This window comes from Manis pentadactyla, chromosome 14 (assembly GCF_030020395.1).
Source record: "Manis pentadactyla isolate mManPen7 chromosome 14, mManPen7.hap1, whole genome shotgun sequence".
NCBI lineage: Eukaryota > Metazoa > Chordata > Mammalia > Pholidota > Manidae > Manis > Manis pentadactyla.
This window is the reverse complement of record NC_080032.1, coordinates 1,498,411-1,518,022: the sequence shown is the minus strand read 5'-3', so window position 1 is coordinate 1,518,022 and position 19,612 is coordinate 1,498,411. Positions and strand designations below refer to the sequence as shown.

Sequence of the window (19,612 nt, the reverse complement as noted above, 5' to 3'; positions counted from 1 at the left end):
ACTAAACCACAAAAAGAGCCTCAGTAAATTTAAAAAGATTGAAATTGTACCACCCAACTTCTTAGACCACAAAGTATGAAAGTAGAAATAAATTACACAAAGGAAACAAAAAATACCACAAACACATGGAGGCTTAATAACATGTTCCTAAATAATCAGTGGATCAATGACCAAATAAAAACAGAGATGTAGCAATATATGGACACAAATGACAACAATGACTCACCACAAAATCTGTGGGACATAGTGAAGGCCATGCTAAGAGGGAAGTATATTGCAGTATAGGCCTACCGCAGGTAGGAAGAACAATCAAATATAAACAGTCCAAACTTATAGTTAGTGAAACTAGAAAAGGAACAAATGTGGCCCAAACTCAATGGAAGGAGGTACATAATAAAGATTAGAGAAGAAGTAAATAAAATGGAGAATTAAACAATGGAAAGAATCAATAAAATCAGGAGCTGGTTCTTTGACAGAATGAAAATAGTTAAACCCCTAGCCAGACTTATGAAGAAAAAAAGAATCTACACATATAAATAGAATCAGAAATGAGAAAGAAAAGATTACTACAGACATCACAGAAATACAAAGATTAGAGAATACCATGAAAAACTATGTGCTAACTGGATAACCTAGAGAAAATGGACAACTTTCTAGAAAAATACAACCTTCCAAGGCTGACACAGGAAGAAACGTAACCGAACAGACCAATTACCAGCAAAGAAGTTGAGTTGGTAATTTAAAAACTACCTATGACAAAATCCCTGGATCATATGGCTTCATGGCTGAATTTTATCACATGGAGAACAACTAATACAAATCCTCAAAGTTTTCCAAAAAGTAGAAGTGGAGGGAGTACTTCCAAACTAATTTTATGAAGCTAGCATCAGTCTAATACCAAGACCAGGCAAAGACACCAAAAAAAAAAAAATGCAGACCACTATGCATGATGAACACAGATGCAAACTCAACAAAATATTAGCAAAATGAGTTCTTAAATAGTTGAAAAGATTATCCACCATGATCAAGTAGTGTTTATTCCAGGGATGCAAGGATGTTCCAATATTCAAAAATCCATCAACACCTGACTAAACAAATACACCTTTCTGAAAGTACAGAATTGGGTCCTGTTTCATATGCTGGTCACTTAAGGCCTTCAAAACTTAAAATGAATTTTGGTAGGAAAAAGTTAAATGAATTAGCATTATTTCTGGGAAGAGTCTAAATAATAGTCTTTGGGTAAAATTGCAGTGTTTCTAGAATCTCTCACCTGGCCGTAGTCCATCTCCTTATTAACAGGTGTCTACAAGGGGTTCAGAAAAGTACTACACCTCCATATAAATAGGTGCTTACAAGGGACGGGGGGAGAGGCCAGCACACCCCGGGACTAGAGAGGGTTTTTTTCTTCTTCCCATCCAGGATGGGGACAGACAGGCGAGCAGGAGTAGTCGACTTCTTGGTGGCAATAAGCGGGTTTCTCACACTTTTATTTTTCCCTTTGACTGATTTTGGCTTCAAGGGTTTATTTGTTCCAGGTTGTGAACACATCTGCCCCCTGGAGTTACAAAAACACAAGTTTTATTTTAATTTCTTCAGGACCAGAGTGAAAGGTGGTGGACTTAACTGCCAAATGAGGGATTTTTATGAGCTCTCTGTAAAGAAACTTCTCAGTCTAGGATTTGTTCAAAAATAAGAAAGAGTTGTCTTGAGAGGCTGGGAGATCCTTCACTCTGATGTCCTTTAAAAGTAAGACCAATTCCCAGCAGAAGTGGTTTAGGAATAGAGATGCCTTAAGATGGTTGAGCTCAAGTCTCTGTGCTCTGGGGTCATAGTACCAGAGCTGCTCAGGGCACGACGATGAAAAATATGAAGTGCTTTAATGGAGTTATTTTCGTGTATTCAGGGGATAAAGCTGCTACAATCGAAATGCCATTATACAGACCATGCCAAGATCATCTGTCACAAAGTTGAAGGTAAACTCAGGAAGAAACATTTTCCTTCTCCGCATACATGCATTTCTGAGCTCAGGACTTCACACTGGGAAGAAGCCATCCAGGAAAACAGTGGGGGGGGGGCAGCCAACAGGAAGTTGTCTGAGGAATGTTATTTCCTGTGGATATCTACTCGTTTACAGCATATGACACTAGCAGAAGACGTCAAAGCCATGCTCACTGAACTTCGAAAGGAGGTCCACCTGCTCTTAACTAACAAATGGAGACAGACAAAGCCAGAGGGAGGAGATTGAGGCTTGTGCCTGCCAGTCCTATTTTAATGCTGTTGTTGTAGGTGGAGAGCAGAAGGGAGAGAAACCGGACCCTTCCATGTTTTATTACTGCTGTGATCTCCTCGGAGTACAGCCTGGAGACTGTGTGATGGTTGGTGATACGCTGGAAACCGATATACAAGGAGGCCTCAGTGCAGGGCTGAAAGCTACAGTCTGGATAAACAGAGATGTAAGAGTCCCACTGAAGTCATCCCCTGTGCCACATCACATAGTTTCTTCTGTGCTACAGTTACCTCCTCTCCTGCAAAGGATAGACTGCAAAGCGGGTATGTAAGCTTAAAGCCTAGAAAAGGGAATGATTACATGTTAAGGTCAAACTACAGTGTTTGAACTGAGAAAATTTAAGACATTGCAGATACAAGGATCCAGAATAATTTAACTTAGGATTTCATGGCAACATTTCCCTGACTGGTATTATTTCTAGAAATCCAGGTGCATTAATACAAGTTACTTTTAGTGTGATCCAGAAAGCCTGAGGAAATGCATTGCTTATCCATCTGTGATGTGAGGTTTTTAAAAAATCATGTTATTACTCTTTTAGCATCTTGAATCCAAGAAGATAAGAAGCAGGAAAGCTTACACTTGGATAGATGTACAAATACAGGTTTTAGTTGTGACTTAAGAATAGATATTATTTTAAAATGGATATTCTGAAATAGATCTATAATGGAGATTCACAAGAGAAATTGTATCTCATTAGTGTGAAGTAACTTCTCAGTCACATGTTTATCAAGGCATTCCATAGTGAGGCTATGTTGCATAGTTCCTTCATTAAAACATAGACACCATATTTTTACCCACTTTGTATACTTTGTTACAAATGCAATTTTTCGCATGACCTGTTCTCAGGTGCCCCCAGTTTTCCTAGGGTGTGTAAATGACAAGTAAATTCCTCCTTTTTAAGGATGATGTTGAAGTCAGCATGTGGTGCTCCCTTCCCAAGACACTTCCCATCTTGTTGTTTCCCTGGGAGTCTGAGCTGAGTGCAGAAAGCTGCACATTTGAAAAATATATTCATCTCTGGATGTTATTGCCTTGATATTCTTTGAGAAGCCTTAATCACCCATATGTGCCTAGTTTAACTCAGTCTGAAAATACCTGACCTTTCAGTAAATTCCACTGAAAATTTTATTATTTTGGAATAATTTGGGTTCATAGGATAGTTGCAAAGATAGTGCAGAGAGTTCCATACACCTGTCACCCAGTTTCCCATATTGTTAAGATCTCACATAACTGTGGTATAGTGAACAGAATCAAGAAATTGACTACTAGTGACCTGACTGTTGGCTAAACTCCAGGCTTCATTTCGATTTCATCAGTGTTTCTACTGATATCCCTTTTCTCTTCCAAGATTCCACCCGGATCCCAATTGGCACTTAGCCATCATGTCTCTTGCGTGTCTTTTGGCCTGTGAAAGTTTCTCAGATTTCCTTTCTTTTCCTTGACCTTGACAGTTGTGAGGAGCACTGGTCAGACATTTCACAGACTGTCCCTCGATTAATTTGATGTAACTGACATCCCCTGAATGTTATTGGTGATGTTACTCGTGATCGTTTAGGTGACTGGTGAAGTTAAACTTGACCGTTTGGTTCAGGTGGTCTCTGCCACGTTTCGCCACTGAACAGTCTCAGTTTTCTCTTTCCATAGTCTGTTCTTTCTAAGCAGGTTAGTAAGTGCAGGCTGCACTCAAGAAGTGGATGAATAAGTTCTGCCTCCTGGAGGGGACATGTCTGTATATATGACACAGAATTCTTTATAAGGAAGATCTGTCTCCATGTATTTATTTCTCTGACATGTGTATCTTCATTGTATGTTCCAAGTTATGACCCAGTGCTCTATTATTTCATTGCCAAAATTTTCCCAGCTGTGGCCACTGAGACCCTTTCAGATTGGCTTCTGCATTCCCTGAACATACAGTCACTTAGGGTTGGGCATTCCCAATTTTGTCTTACAGGAGACCTTCTCAAGTGTGCAGAACACATGTCCTCTCTGGAAAGTGGGTGGTGGTGTTTCCCACACGGAGGGAAGGACAGTCAGCTCTGTGGCAGTAAGCACTGTGTAGTGGGCCCAGGACAGTGCCAGGTGAGAGAGAAACAGAGAAAGGTGCATCCTCAACAGCCTTCTTTAAGGAACCCAAAGAAAATAAGTAGATCGGCTGTGAGTCTTGGAGTAAAGAACCTCTGTGTTCTCAGCCAGCTGTGGTGAAGACTGCTGGTTGACCCCAGTTGTTAATTGTCCTTCTCATTAGGGTAATCAGTGTTACTCATTAGGGCACCAGACACTTGGTCACTCTGAATAAGGACTCTGGATCGTCGTGCAATGTGTTGAGATTCCTTATCCCACCCATGGGCTTCAGCCAATACATGGGGAATTTTCTCTGATATACTCCAAGTGGACAGAATGGATCCAAGTGGCTATCTCCATTTTATTCCTTTATCTTCTGACTAGGAGACTGGAAATGTCTACTACAGCACAAAGTGTGAAATGTGCAAAGTGAGAAATGTGCGTAAGTGGAGGGTGTCTCCAAAGCCTGAGTGTACCTCCCACGGTATACTCACAGTGTGATACCTGAAACCATAGAACTCCAGGACATAAATAGGGAATCAGCTATTTCACGCGGGTCTCAGCATCAATTTTTTGGATTTCACACTAAACAGAGAGGCAACAAATGCAAAAATAAATAGGACTGCATCAAACTAAAGAGCCTCTGCACAGCAAAGGACACCAAGAACAAAATGGAAAGGTGACCTAACAAGTGTGAGAGAAGATTTCAAAGCCATATATCTGATAAAGGGCTAATATCCAAAGTACATAAAGAACTCATATAACTCAATAGCTAAAGAACAGAAATCAGAAAAGCAAACAAGCCCTAAACAACGGGGAGAGGACCTGAATAGGCATTTTCCAAAGACATACAGATAGCCAACAGGTACCTGGAAAGGTGCTCCACATCACTAATCAGGGAAATACAAATCTAAAGCACAGAGAGCTATCACCTCACACCTGTCAGAATCGCTATCCAGAAGATGAGCAAAGTGTTGGCATGGAAATGGAGTAAAGGGAAGCCTTGTGCACAGTTGGTCAGGATGTAATGTGGCTCAGCAACAACAGAGGATGGTATGTAAACAACTCCAAAAAATTAGGAAAACTACCATATGATCCAGCGACTGCCCTCCCAGGTATTTATCAGAACGAAATGAAAACACTAACTCAAAATCAGATATGTACCCCCATATTCACTGTAGCATTATTTACAATAGCCAAGACATGGAAGCAACCTAAATGTCCCCTGGGAGATGAATGGGTGAAGTAAATATAATACATGTGCATGCACACATGTGCACATACAGGAATATTAGTCAGCCAAAAAGAAGGATGCCTTGCCTTTTGCAGGATCACAGATCGACCCGGTGGGCTCTATGGCAATGGAAATAAGTCAGACAGAGAAAGACAAGTACCATACAGTTGCACTTACAAGTGGACATCAAAAAAGAATTGAGCTCCTCGATACAGAGAACAGATAGGTGGTTATTAAAGTCCGGGTTTGGGGGCTGGTAAAATGGGTGAAGGTGGTCAAAAAACACAAACTTCCAGTTATAAAATACATGTCATGGGGATGTAATGTGCATTATTGGTGACTGTAGTTAATAACACTCTATTGCATATTAGAAAGCTCCTAAGAGTAGATTTTAAATGTTTTATCAGGAGAGAAAAAGGGTCACTAACAGTATGTATGTTGACAGCTGTTAACTAGACTCAGTTTCATGATCCTTTTGCAGTACATGCAATCATCCTGTTGCACACCTGAAACTGATAAAATGTTCTATGTCAGTTATACCTTAAAAACAAAAAGCTGAATTGCTGGGTAGCTCGAAGCTTTTATACTCCCACAGGGATAAAACCACTCTCTCTGGGTAGAGGAAAGCAGTACAGAAAAACAATAGGGAACATGGCTTAAATGTGCTTAATGAGAATACAGCACTTACTCTGACAAGACTCTATCCCTCATCTGACATCTCCCCCTGTCGCCTGCCCACCCCTGCAATGCCCTCTGGGTACCAGACTACTAAAAATACAAGGACATTACAAAATACCGGGCCCTCAGTCAAATCACTCATGAAGGAAACCGAACCTATATCAGACACAGTGGGCAGGAAATCAAGAGGTCACCCCCACCATATCAGGGAAAACAGAGGTCATTCCCTGATAGGCCAAAAGCTGGGGCAAGAGCACAAGGGAAGCCGTGTAAATGTGCTCCAGTTCCTCCCCCAGCCCCAAAGGGAAAAGGAACCAAGAATGCAGAATACAAAGAACCAAAGCTGGAAGAAAGTGCAGCCCAAGGAACAAGAATAAATTCCCCACGAGAGCTTCATGCTCTACAGTGTGTCAAGAAGAACATAATGTCAGCTCGAGAAGAGGAGGTCAGAAGAAAAATGACAAAAGATGAGGGGAGGAAAGGAAGACCTGAGACTCAAGGGGGCATTGGGGAGCAAAGCTGCCCCATCACAGATACGAGTGACCCTTAGGATCAACCGAGCTTCCAGAAGCTGAAGACTGGCTCCCGCAGAGGCCAAGGGAGTGGTTGGTAGGTGGTCACGCAGGTTGGAGATGACAGCAGCGTGGTCAGCATGGCCCTGGAGGGGTTCCGAGTGGGGTTCCACAACCCCAAAAGTGAACATGATAGAGTAACTGGTGAACTTTGAATAAGGTCTTTAGTTAATAGTAGCGTGCTGATGTTAGATTTCTGCCTCTGATACCATTGCCATGATTCTGTAAGATGCTAATATTAGGGGAACCTGGTGAGAAGTGTAGGGAAATTCCCAATAGTACTTTCGCAAAATTTCCATAAATACAATGTTAAATCAAAATAACCAGTTGTTAAAGAGGAGAACCACATGGATAAATTGATGTACTGTAGTGTGTCAGATAGTTAAGACTGCTTCACTGTTCTTCCCCGAGCAAGGAGAGTCAATGTCTAGGGGTCAGTCCCAGGCCAGGGCAGCTAAACTTTTAGAAAACCTGGGTGGAGAATTCCCGACCTCCCTGCTCCTCTCAGGTGAAGAAACCTGATTGGCTCACTTAACATAGTATGCTCTTGTGCAGTGGTTATAAACTCCCAGTTTGCAGATGAGGAAACTGAGGCACCCCGAGGTTAGATGAGAGTGTGGCCTAAAGTCGTCTGGATTGGTGCTATAACTTGCATTTTCTGACCACAAAATCTTCCTCCTACTGGTGAGTGAAAACCCAAACGGAGAGTAAGGAATATTAGAGATGAGGGTCTTCCCTCGGGCCGCATGTACCCCTGGACAGTTGACATCTTGAGCTGCAGTCAGTCAGGGGTCCCCAGCACAGCAGATAGGCCCCAGCCTCACTCAGCAGCTCAGGAACTCCTCACAGCCCAGATCAGGGAGTAAGCAGCCCCCACAGGTCCTTCTGCTTGCATTTCCCTCTGGGTGGTTTGACCCTTGCGGGCACTTGGCATTTTCATGTGCCCTTTCTTCCCTCCTGATCTGTTTCCCACCTGGCCACCCCAGAGCTCAGCATTCATGCGGCCTCTGCACCCTCCACCAGGAATCTGGTTCCAGGTCTGCCCAGGCTTTAAGTGGAGTCCCTCCAAAATATGCGGCCTTCTGCATGCTAGATGCCCTGCAGCTCCTGTCATCGCTGGGCTCCTGAGACTTCCAGTCCTGATCAGGGGCTAATGGAGGGATCGGAGGGGAGGAGGGGTATCAGGCAGGGAAAAGAGAGACTGGGGCATTACAGCCCACTCTGTCCCTTAGGCCACCCCAACACTGGTTCCTGGCTTCTAGGCATGTGGGGAAGAGAGAAAGAGCCCTTGTCCCCAGGAGCAATTAGCAAAGACATGATCCAAGTGAACAGTGACACAAGTCTGGCTAGAAGCGCACGTGGCATCCTGGGAAGGCAGAAGGAAGGCAGCGGACCCAAGGGGAACACCTTCTGTGTTGAGTGCGGAAAGCTGCCCAAGACGTAAGAGGGGCTTTGTGAATCCCTGGAGGAAACAGAGCCCGTGGCCTGTCTCACTGTCAGAGGACTGCGGGTCCCCGCGGGCCTGAGGCTGGAGGTGAGGTTGGACACGGGTGGTGAAGGTCCAGGCCTGGAAGGAGGGGCCTTCAGCAGCAGAGGGACACAGGACCATGTTTCAGAAGGGACACTTGGGCGCTGCAGCGAGGGGCCCACAGGAATGCAGGCTGCAGCCCATAGTGTTCACCTGCCCTCCTGTGGGTGTGTCAGGAGGGATGCGAGGGCTTGTCTCAGGGGGACATTGTGGCTCGGATGGAGGGAGAGGGAGAACACAGAATACACGGGACTCAGCAGAAGATCGAATGTGAGGTGGAGATGGGAATCCACAGCAGCAGCATGTTTTAGGGGGAATTGTTCAACTTTCAGTTTCAGAACTATTGTCTATCCGAAATTGAACTGCCTGAGGGCCCTGAAAGTGGGGTGTCTATGTGGCAACTGGGTGATCAGGGCTTTGAGAGCAAGGGCATAAGTAGAGTCGGAGCCCCTGGCACACTGCGGATGTGCAGTCAGCTCGTGGGTGCAACTGGTTGGGGGATCGGAATGGAACTCCAATATTCAGCAGTGAGCAGGGAGAGCCTCCTCTAGGATGGGCAGGGGGTCCACAGGCAGCAGGGAGAAGGAACAGGCCCAGAAGCCACAGGGTGGCCATAGTGGCCCTGCCTCCTGCCCTGGAGCGACAAAGAGAAGGAAGGAAGACAACGTTGTGGTTTGGTGACTGGGACATTATGGGTAAGATTTTAGTATTCCAGAATGTTCTCCTGCTTTACTGCATCTATGTATTGTAAGGTAAACAAAACCAGACAAGAGAAGCAGCAACAAAGTAGGCAAAAAAATGTATTAGTGTAATCCTGGGCAAGGTTCACCGGTGCTTGTATCCACTTCCAGGGGCCAGGGACGTCACGCCCAGTAGGAGGGGCAACAGGCTTATCAAGGACGGTGGGAGAGCCCTGAGGGTATCGTGGACAGAACTAATTTTCTGGTGTAGGTGTCGTGATCATCGATGATTGGTCATGCTGAGTTGCTGGGGAGAGGGTAGTGTGATGCGTGCCCTAGGCGGGACCTGCGGCTAGGGACCTTCTGTTGAATCATTTGAGTAACATTCACTGTCCTCTTCCTTACTTGGCTTGAGTCGGGTTCTTTCAGTGAGACCCGTCCCTTCCTCCAGTACCTCCGGTCTTACATTCCAGCCTTTTTGTCATAGGAGGTGCTGGCTCCTTCTAGCTTCTTCCTGCTGAACAGGGGCAGCATGGGGAAGTTACAGCTGGTATGTGGCCGGGGGTGGTTGGAAGTGGGGCGAGTACTGGTGTAACAGCATCTGGTTAACCGTAACTCGGGAGATGTCCGCCAGTCACTGTTGAAAAAATCTGAGGAGACAAGGGGCGAGTGATAGAAGAATAAGAAGAATGGCTAAGGGAGTTAAGATAGGTAGGAGCCAGGTCATTAGCTGGGAATTCCACCGTCCCGATATTGGGAAACTCGAGCTCTTGGTTCTTTTTCATTCTCTGTCTTGGAGATTTTGTCTCACCATAGTCAGGGTGTCCCAATTTATCCCTGACTGGTTTGCACAGAAGCAGCACGTTTCTCCAGGGCAACACATAGGCCACCTTCCTTCATGAACAGCAGGTCTAGGCCTCTCCGTTTCTGTAAAGCTACTTCTGCTAAGGAGTCTACCTGTCATTCTAGCTTTGTTACTGAGGATTCTATATGTCCTAAGTCTTGACTGACTTGTTGGGAAAGCCTTTTGTAGTTGATATCACTTGTTATTATGGCTGCCGTTCCTACTGCCATGGACCCCGCTATTCCTAAGACAACCAGCAATGGGAGGAGAATTGGGCTTGCTCTCTTGGGCCGGGGCGACCCATAACCGGTGTGTATGTATTGTCTTCCTTCCTCTCCACTATAAAAATATACCTGTGGTAATATGTATACCAGGATGCACAGTTCCGGCTGGGTTTGAAAAGATAGGCTGGCAGCGCTCACACACAGAGTTAGGCCTGAGGGTCAAGTGAACCATGTAGATGGGGAAGCTTTAAAAACTTTGTGAGTCAGAGTGGGAGGGATTCCAGCACATAAGGCAAGACCTGTGATACTGTGATGTTTTGGGGGGAAAATATGTTGATATTAAGCAGAGCCCTTGTCCTTGTATATCTCCTAGGGTTATCTTTTGGCCCCATTTACACTGTATAAGGCTCTGAGTATGATTAACCATCATGACCTGGATTTCCACATATCCCAGGGAGGCATTTAACTCAATTACAATGTAGTATGGTGGTCTCAGATTGAGACAGAGCCAGCAATCGGCCGCCAGACTAGGATTTGTCTGATTTGTGATCAGAAGGACACTCTCGAGCATTGGAAGCCACTGGCTGGCATGTTCGAGATCATTATATGTCGGGAGGCCCCCTGTGTCTTTTGTGGTGGTCTCAGCTGGTGGCAATTGGGGCTGTGATGTCACAGTGGTTTTTTCCTGTGATGGCCAGGGTCGTGGGGCCAGACTCTCCCTGATATCGGGCTAGGAGTTTTAGCTGGGGAGCATATGGCCATATGGTAAAGGATGTTCTGTGGTCGGTTCCTGAGATATATAATTTGACTCCCCAGATTTTGCCTGTGTCCCATGGACTAGTCACAAAGTGCCACAACTGTGACCGAAGGACTAAAGGATTGCACGTGCCGGCCCTCTTGCACAGGGAGGGAGTTTTTCCTCAGGTTATTTTCAAGAAGGGTTCATGGTTTGCCCAGGATGCCACTGTTTCACAGCCCCAGGAGGCACAATAGTATTGTCCATTCAAATGGCAGCCAGGGTTACCTTTTGCTGGACAGCCATAGAACTTCCATGCCTGAAAGTGGGCCTCCCCCTGTGGGGATCCGCAGTGTGGTTGGTTATTAACATCTCTCTTTAAGTCCCTATTAGTAAGCATCTAGCCTGTCTTCCCCCACCTCCATGTTAAGGTGCTCCCTGGGTGACCCCAATGTCTTTGCCATAGTTTTAGCCCACTATCCAGTTAGTAAAGATCTATATTAAATTGGGGTTTTTGTATACTGGGGGTAGGATATGAAAAATCTTACCGGTAGTTTTATCCTTTAGTTCCCATTGCTATGGGACCACTGTTTGGGGGTGAATGGGCTGGGAGCTTAGGAGGGTTTTGGGATAGAAGCAGAGGGCAATGGTGAAAAATAAGACAGTCTTATCTTAATTGGTTCTTGGTTTTGGGGGTGCTGTCAGGCCTGGAACATGTAAGACACACGCGGAGGGGTGCTGTTTCTTTGCTCTGCCATATTTTGTCCCTGGGGGCCCGTTTGACTCTGGATATACGATACCACGAGGCATGTCCCAGTAATTTGGCGGCAGTGGGAGTAGTGAGGATTACAGTGTTTGGCCCCATCCAGCGAGGCTGGAGGTACTGGGGCTGGAGTTCCCGCAGGAGGAACTCGTCGCCTGGAAGGAGGGCAGCGGTTGCTTGTGGCACAGACGGGGTGTTTACCTGAGGTAAGGTTAAGTTTGTGTGTTCCCACAGGAGGTGTCTGAGGAGTGAGAAATAAGGCAGGTAGGAGGCTAATGGGGGGGTTGGTAGGAAGGGAGTTGTTGATTAAGAAAGGCCTACCATACATCAACCCAAATGGACTAAGGCCAGCCGGTCCCTGAGGGGCCACCCATATCCGGGTAAGGGCTATGGGTAGTAGAGACAGCCAGGAGTTCTTCATCTCTAAGGAGAGTTTGCTTAGTTCATCCTTTAAGAGACCATTTGCCCATTTTACCTTACCTGATGACTGGGGATGGTAGGGAATATGTAACTTCCAGGTGATATTGAGTCTCGACCACTAGTTGGGTGACCTTGGAGATGAATGCCAGACCATTGTCTGATTGGATGGAGGCTGGGAGGCCGAACGGGGGAATGATGTGTTCCAACAGCCACTATGGATGCTGTTTCCCAGAATGTGGGGAAGGCCTCGATCCAACCTGAAAGGTATCAACCATTACTAACAGGTATGGGTACTTTTTGTGGGATGGCATGTGAGTGAAATCCGTCTACCAATCCTGTCCTGGAAGGCGTCCCCGCAGTTGATGGGCTGCTGTCCAGAGTGGGAGGGCTCCCTGGGAAGACACACGAGCACATGGGTTGCAGGCTGTGTGTACTTGGTTGATGGTATCCTGGAAATCCTGTGATGAGAAGATTGGGGAGGGAAACCTGTACATGGTCTCTGGGCCAATATGTAGAGACTGGTGGATTGAGGCCACGATCTCTTGGGCCTGTTGTTGGGGAGGACTAATCTGTTGTGCAGGGAGATCCATCCTTGTTGTCCAGGTATGGCCCCTTGGTTGAGGAGTTGTTATTGCTTGTTTTATGAGTACCTGAAGCTAGAGTAGGGGAAAGAAACAGGATGGTGGTGAAATCATGGGCTGAGGTAATTTGGCAAGCCGCAGCATCAGCCAGGCCATTTCCCTGGGTGACAGGGTCTGTGCCCGTCTGATGGCCTCAACAGTGGACAATGGCCACCTCCTTGGGTTCCTTGAAGGCCTAGAGTAGTTGGTGAATGGCCTTACCATTGACCACCGGAGTTCCCTGGGTGGTTAAGAATCCCCTTCCCTTCCAGATCGCCACATGACTGTGGGTGATAAGGAAGGCATACTTAGAGTCTGTGTAGGTAGTGACCCTAAGGCCATGGTCAATTATAGAGCTCAAGTGAGAGCCACCAATTCTGCCTTTTTAGAAGAGGTACTGCAGATGAATAAACCACCGCATAGGCAGCCTGGTGACACCCATCTCGTCCCTTAGCTGAACTGCAATCCACGAAGAGGGTAAGGTCGGGGTTGGGTAAGGGCTGATCTAGAGGACCTGTGCATGGGAGGTGCAAGGCCTCCACCACCAGTTCAACACAGAAGTGGTCAGGGAGGACAGAGGAACTGACAGAGGGGAGAAGAGTGGCTGGATTTAGTGGTGGTGAAAGCTGAGGATATAGCTGTGGGTGTTCTATAAACAGGAGATGGAATTCCTGTATTCTTAAGGGGCTTAGTAAGGCTAATGATTTATAGCCCAGGACATCCTGGAGGCCATGAGGAGAATAGGCTCTGATAGATTGTTGGAAGGTTAGTTTTAAGGCCTCCTTGAATAGTCATGTCGCTGCCACAAGTGCTCGGAGACAAGGTTGCCATGCCTGGGCAGTGGAGTCTAACTGTTTGGATAGGAAGGCAACTGGTCAGTATGAGGGCCCCACTGGCTGGACTAGGACTCCAGTTGCCACTCCAGCTTCTTCTTTAGTGAACAGGATGAAAGGCTTGTGAGGATTGGGAAGCATGAGTGGGGTGGAGGCGAGGATGGCACTCCTCAAATCCTCGAAAGCATGAGCTACCCTTGAGAGGGAAATGAGGGACCCGGTGGGGGTCTCTTTGATTGCATTATGTAGTGGCTTAGCAAGTATAGCAAAGTTGGGGACCCGATGTCTGAAGAAGCCTACCAGTCCAAGGAACAAGATCTCAGCACCTGAGGTGGGGACTGGAGTTCCCTGGTGGGGGTGGTGTGGTCCACTATGAGGGCCTTGGAGGTGGGGTGGGGGTTAGCAACACCCCTAGGTAGGTGACTTGTCGGGTGGAGAGTTGAGCTTTGGAGAGGGAGACCCTAAATCCCCGTTGTGCCAGGAAGTTAAGGAGGGAGGCCGTGTCCTGGAGGGGGATATTTTTTGAGGGGCTGCACAGGACGAGGTCATCTACATACTGGAGGAGGGTGCTGCACCGAGAGTCATAGAGGGATAAGTTGCCGGCCAACACCTGGCCAAAAAGGTGGGGCTATTGCAGAATCCTTGGGGCAGAACCATCCAGGTTAACTGTTGGGTTCTGTGGGTGTCCGGATCCTCCCAAGTAAAGGTAAAAAGTAGCTGGGAATCGGGATGTAGGGGTACCACTGTGAAATGAGTGGCAGTGGGGGGTATCTGGGATAAAATTGTATATGGGTTAGGGACCACTGGATGTACTGGCACTACAGCAGAGTTGATTATCCATAGATCTTGCACCAGTCAATAAGCAACAGACAGTTTTCTGACTGGGAGTATAGGAGTATTGCAAGGGGAACTGGTGGGAACCAGGAGACCCTGGGTGAGAAGCCGACTGACAATGGGCTGAAGACCCTGGCAGTGGGTGTGTGAAATAGGAAACTGAGGCCAAGAAGGGAAGCAGAAGGTGTCCTTGAGATGAATGAGGACTAGAGTGTGGTGGCTGGTCACTACTGGAGTGGAAGTGTCCCAGACCACTGGGTCTACCTTCTCAGGGGAAATGGGGAAGTCAGACAAGGTTTCAGGGGAGGACACAGCCTCGGTGAGGGCGAGGACCGGAGTTGGAGGGGCTCGGTGTGAGGAGAGACAGATAGATGCCCCAAGCTTATATAGGAGGTCCCTTCCCAGCAAGGGGGCTGGATATGATGGAATTACTAAAAATGAATGAGTGAAGGTGCGGCCTTCAAAGAGGCAGGACGCTGGGCCTGTTTGTAGAGGTTTAGAGGGGGTCCCTGGGACTCCCACAATGCAGACCTGGGAAGGATGTAAAAGCCCATGAATAGAGGGTAAAACAGAATAGGTAGCTCCCGTGTCCACCAAAAGGGAGATGGACTTACCCACTACCCATCATGTAGCCCTGGGCTTGTTGAGTGTGATCACGGTGCCGGAGTCCAGGTGGCTTCAGTCCAGGAGACCCAGGAGTTCTGAGGAGGAGCCCATCGGGGGAGCTGGCCCCCATGGAACTCTGTCGCCAGAGGATGGCTCGTCCCAAGGGGGCACTCCGACTTCCAGTGACCCTTCTTTCTGCAGACAGGGCAGGGTCGAGTCGTTGGCCTGGGGTTGGGGCATTGTTTTGCCCAGTGGCCATCCTGGCCACACTTGAAGCAGGCTCCCAGGGGCATGTGGGTCTCAGATTGTTTCCTGAGATGGGGGCACTGTGGCCCCTGCTGTGCTGGCCGTAGGGAAGGACCAGAGCTTGGGTTTGAAGACTCACCTTCTGTTTTAGCATCTGTGCCCAAACGGCCTTGGCTTCCTCCTCTAGGGCATTATAAACCTTAAAGGTCATATTAATCATGTCTCAGAGTGGAGTCTGGGGGCCCTCTTCCACCTTTTTTAGTTTTTGCCAGATGTCTGGGGTGGACTGGGTGGTAAAGTGGGTAGATAGGACCGTAGACCTCGAGGGTGAGGAAGGATCTAAACGAGTGTGGGGGTAAAGAGCCTTTGTTAAGCGATTAAGGAAAGAGGCTGGGTTTTCTTTGGGCCCCTGAGTGACCTCCCTCAGTTTCTCATAGTTAACAATTTTTTGAGCTGCCTTATCCATACCTGCAATAAGACAGTGGACCATCTGATCCCTCCTAGTCCTACATGTGGCATTATCCTGATAGTTCCATTGTGGGTCTTCAGCAGGCACTGCCGTGGCCCTGAGCAGTAGAGATTGGTTGGAATTATGTACCTGGTCAGCACAGTCTTGAGTTGCTGAGGTGACATGATCGCACTCCTTGGGGGTGAGAGTGGAGGTTAGAATTATGTGGAGGTCGTGCCATGTGAGTTCATATGCTTGAGTCAGGTACCAAAACTCCTTGGTATAGGCAGTTGGATTGGCAGAGTATGAGCCCAGAGGTTTTTCTATTGAGACAGGTCCCCCAGGGAGAAGGGGACATGTACTTGATCTAATCCCTTAGCACCAGCCACCTCCCGAACGGGGGCCAATAATTGGGCCCGGGATCTAGTGACCAGAGGGCTGGCCCAGTTAGGAGGTGGCTTTGGGATATAAGATGGCGGTGGGGCAGGGGTAGGAGGCGATGTAGGAGAAGGACAAGATGGTGGTGACGAGGGAAGAAGGGGGTATAACTTGTGGGTGGCAGGAGTAAGGCCAGAAATAGAGGAGTTAGATGTGATGTCAGTAGGACTGGAGGTGGGTGGTTGTGTCCCTGTGGGGGGAACAGAGGCAGGTGGGGGAAGGGAATTGACTGAACTTGGCAGGAGTGAAGTAGAAGAGAAAGGAGGAATTAAAGAATGCAGTTTGGGGGGGAAGTCAGATAGGGGAGGGATGAAATGGGAGATGACACAGGGGTAGGCACAGAATAGGCCTGAACAGAAGAGGCTTGGGCAGCAAAAGCCAAATAAAGAGGGGGTTTGGAGGGGCAGATCGTTGAGGAGAAGGAGATGGGAAAGAAGGAGGAGGAGGAGGGGCTGGAGGGGTGACGCCAAGATCTTCTGGGGGATCTGCAGAGGAAGATTCCAGCGCAGTGAGAGGTTTGTTGCCCCTATTGGGGGACTTGGCCAGGAGGACCTGGGCCGAGGTCTGGGTGGGAGCACCATGCCCAAAAGGCCTGGACATAGGGAATCTCGGACCATTTCCCAGTCTGGTGACAATAGTTGCTGAGATCAGTGAAGAGGCCATAATCAAAAGTTCCCTCGGGGGGGCCAGCGAGACTGGTTATCCCGAGGATGGTGGGGCCAGGCCCAGGAACAAAGGAAGATCAGCTTCCATTTACGGATGTCCTCGGATAAGCCCAGAGTAGTAAGATAGTAATTAAGAAACCTCAGTGGGGTCTTTGCCTCAGGGTTTGAGAGCTGGCTTCCCATGACTATCTCCTCCATCCCCGGGACCCTAAACGAGCAGGTCTAGCATCCTGGATCTACTCGGGTTTGGGTCAGGACAAACAGGTTTGGTGATCCAGAGATAGGGGTGTCTCCACTATTCCAGAGCCAAATAGGCACAGGCCGGAGGGGTGTCTGGATGCGGCTGTGATTTTGGACTGGGCGCCCTGTGGAGGCTAGGAGGAGGGAGCACGGAAGATGAGGGACCCACCAAGTTGTCTGAGGCCCTGGGATCAGATCCTGTTCCAGAGAGAGGTCCCAGGTCAGGAGAGGAGGGGAGAGCCCCCTGCAGTCCCACACCGTCCTCCCAGGTTTCGGCACCAAGTGTTAGGTAACCGAAACCAGACCAGGCAAGCGGCAACAAAGGAGGGAAAAAAAATTTATTAGCGCAATCTCGGGCGAGGTTCACCGGTCCGCGTATCCACATCCAGGGGCCAGGGAGGTCGTGCCCAGTAGGAGGAGCGACAGGCTTATCAAGAGCACTGGGAGCGCCCTGAGGGTATCCCGGACATAAGTAATTGGCTGGTGTGGGTGTCATGAACACTGGTGATTGGTCATGCTGGGTTGCTGGGGAGAGAGTACTGTGACGCATGTTCTAGGCAGGACCTGTGGCTAGGGACCTTCTGTTGAATCATTTGAGAGACATTCGCCGTTCTCTTCCTTATTTGGCTTGAGTCGGGTTCCTCCAGTGAGACCCATCTCTTCCTCTGGTACCTCCGGTCTTACACATATGAACACGCATTCCTCAAGGGTGGAGACAAGTCGGTCATCTCCATATCAGTGGGTAATTACCTGGGTGACCGAGGGCTTATCTGAACCTGAGAGGCGTGGAGGAGGTCTCATATGCTTCTGCTGGAGCAGTAGAGGGTAGGGCCCCGACCACAGTTTGTAAGCAATATATGGGTTTTAAACTTTATTTTTCCCTTTGATTTTTTTTTGAGAGGGCTTCTCTCATATTCATTGATCAAATGGTTGTTAACAACAATGAAATTCTATATAGGGGACTCTATTCACAATCATTAATCAACCCCAAGCCTAGTTCTCAACAATCTCCAATCTTCTGAAGCATAACCAACAAGTTCTTATGTGGTGAACAAGTTCTTACATGGTGAATAAGTTCTTACATGGTGAACAGTGCAAGGGCAGTCATCACAGAAACTTTTGGTTTTGATCACGCATCATGAACTATAAACAATCAGGTCAAATATGAATATTCGTTTGATTTTTATACTTGATTTATATGTGAATCCCACATTTCTCCCTTATTATTATTATTATTATTTTAATAAAATGCTGAAGTGGTAGGTAGATGCAAGATAAAGGTAGAAAACATAGTTTAGTGCTGTAAGAGGGCAAATGTAGATGATCAGATGTGTGCCTCTGGACTAAGTATTAATCCAAGCTAGACAAGGGCAACAAAACATCCATGGATGCAGAACATTTCTCTCAAAACAGGGGATATTGGGTTCTAAGCCTCACCTCTGTTGATCCCCAATTTCTCACCTGATGGCCCCCCTGCGACTTTTTCCCTTTGATTTTGATCTTAGATGTATTTTGCCCTGTGATTTCTTCATCCCGGGATTTCTCTGTCCAGAGTTAGAGGTCATGGGGGACACAGAACATTTACCTTCAATTTGGGCAGTGGGACGATGTGGGACACTGCTTGGGCAGTGCAGTGGACCCAGGTCTCTGCTGGGTGGCTGGGGGCCAGCCAAGGGCACGGGGAGGTGCTGGGTCGCATGTTGGCTCCTGGGAGACGTGCGGAGCCCAGCCTGCATTAAAGCCCAGAAGCTGCACATTCCTCATCTGAAAAGTGTTAGGAAGGAAAATAGATATGAGCGGCGTGGTGGAAAGAGAATAAGTTCAATAAAGCCCACTAGAAAGGACTCAGAGTTAACCAGTTAAAACTAGAATGCTAGAAAAGACTGGTTTAATGAGTTAATCAGTTAAAGCTCAAAAAGCCAGGGTAACTTGTCCTGGAATGTTTGAATATTCCCCAGATAAAGAGAAGTATCTGAGCACAGCCCATGTCTTCACTGTATCAGTTAGATCATGCCTTTGTAAGATTTACTCTAGCCTGCTAAAAGGCCCACATATACACAGCATAATACAGGAAGATTCCATCTCAAAGCTAAAATTGCATTTAAAAAACCCAAGTTAAGAAGTTGTTAACATACTCTTTAGCAAACAGACAATAACTCAGCCCACCTCGAAGGAAGGGCAGACAGTCTTAACTGATATGCTCCCAAACCAGGAAGCTGCTTCCTCGGAGGGAACCTGAGCAGTCAATTTGTGTTAAGCTGTAAGTCCAGGGAGAGGAAATCCCATGGCAAAATACCTCTAAAACCAAAGTCAGTCAAAGGAAGAAATGAAGTTTAAAATCCGTTTATTGCTCATAAACTGCAGTCCGGGGCCTTCTCTCTTTTGTTCTCCAGCAGCAGCAAAACCAGCCCTCTGGTCACTTCTCAGATACAGGTAAGCCCTCGGTTGCCCAGGTAATTACCAATGATATGCAGAGAAACTTCTCCCCACCTGTGAATGCCTGTTGATATGCAGATGTACTAAAGCCAGGTGAGATATTCTGGAAATATTACAATTTTCCCCACATAAGCTAATTTTGCTGAACTACCTGGAAGACTGGTAAGAAGTAACAATGTCTCATCAAAGATACTTGAGACCACTGTAACAATTCCACAA

General features: G+C 47.4%; 2 protein-coding genes and 1 pseudogene across 29 annotated transcripts in view; all 3 read left to right on the top strand.

Annotated features, from left to right (window-relative positions):
* Positions 1-19,612, top strand: part of LOC118906979 (zinc finger protein 337-like) — a 228,642-nt gene that overhangs the window by 95,383 nt on the left and 113,647 nt on the right. The window lies entirely within an intron of this gene.
* Positions 1-19,612, top strand: part of LOC130680785 (zinc finger protein 169-like) — a 233,289-nt gene that overhangs the window by 141,933 nt on the left and 71,744 nt on the right. The gene's annotated exons all lie outside the window — the stretch shown is intronic.
* On the top strand, positions 1,730-2,712 carry LOC130680790 (N-acylneuraminate-9-phosphatase-like; annotated as a pseudogene).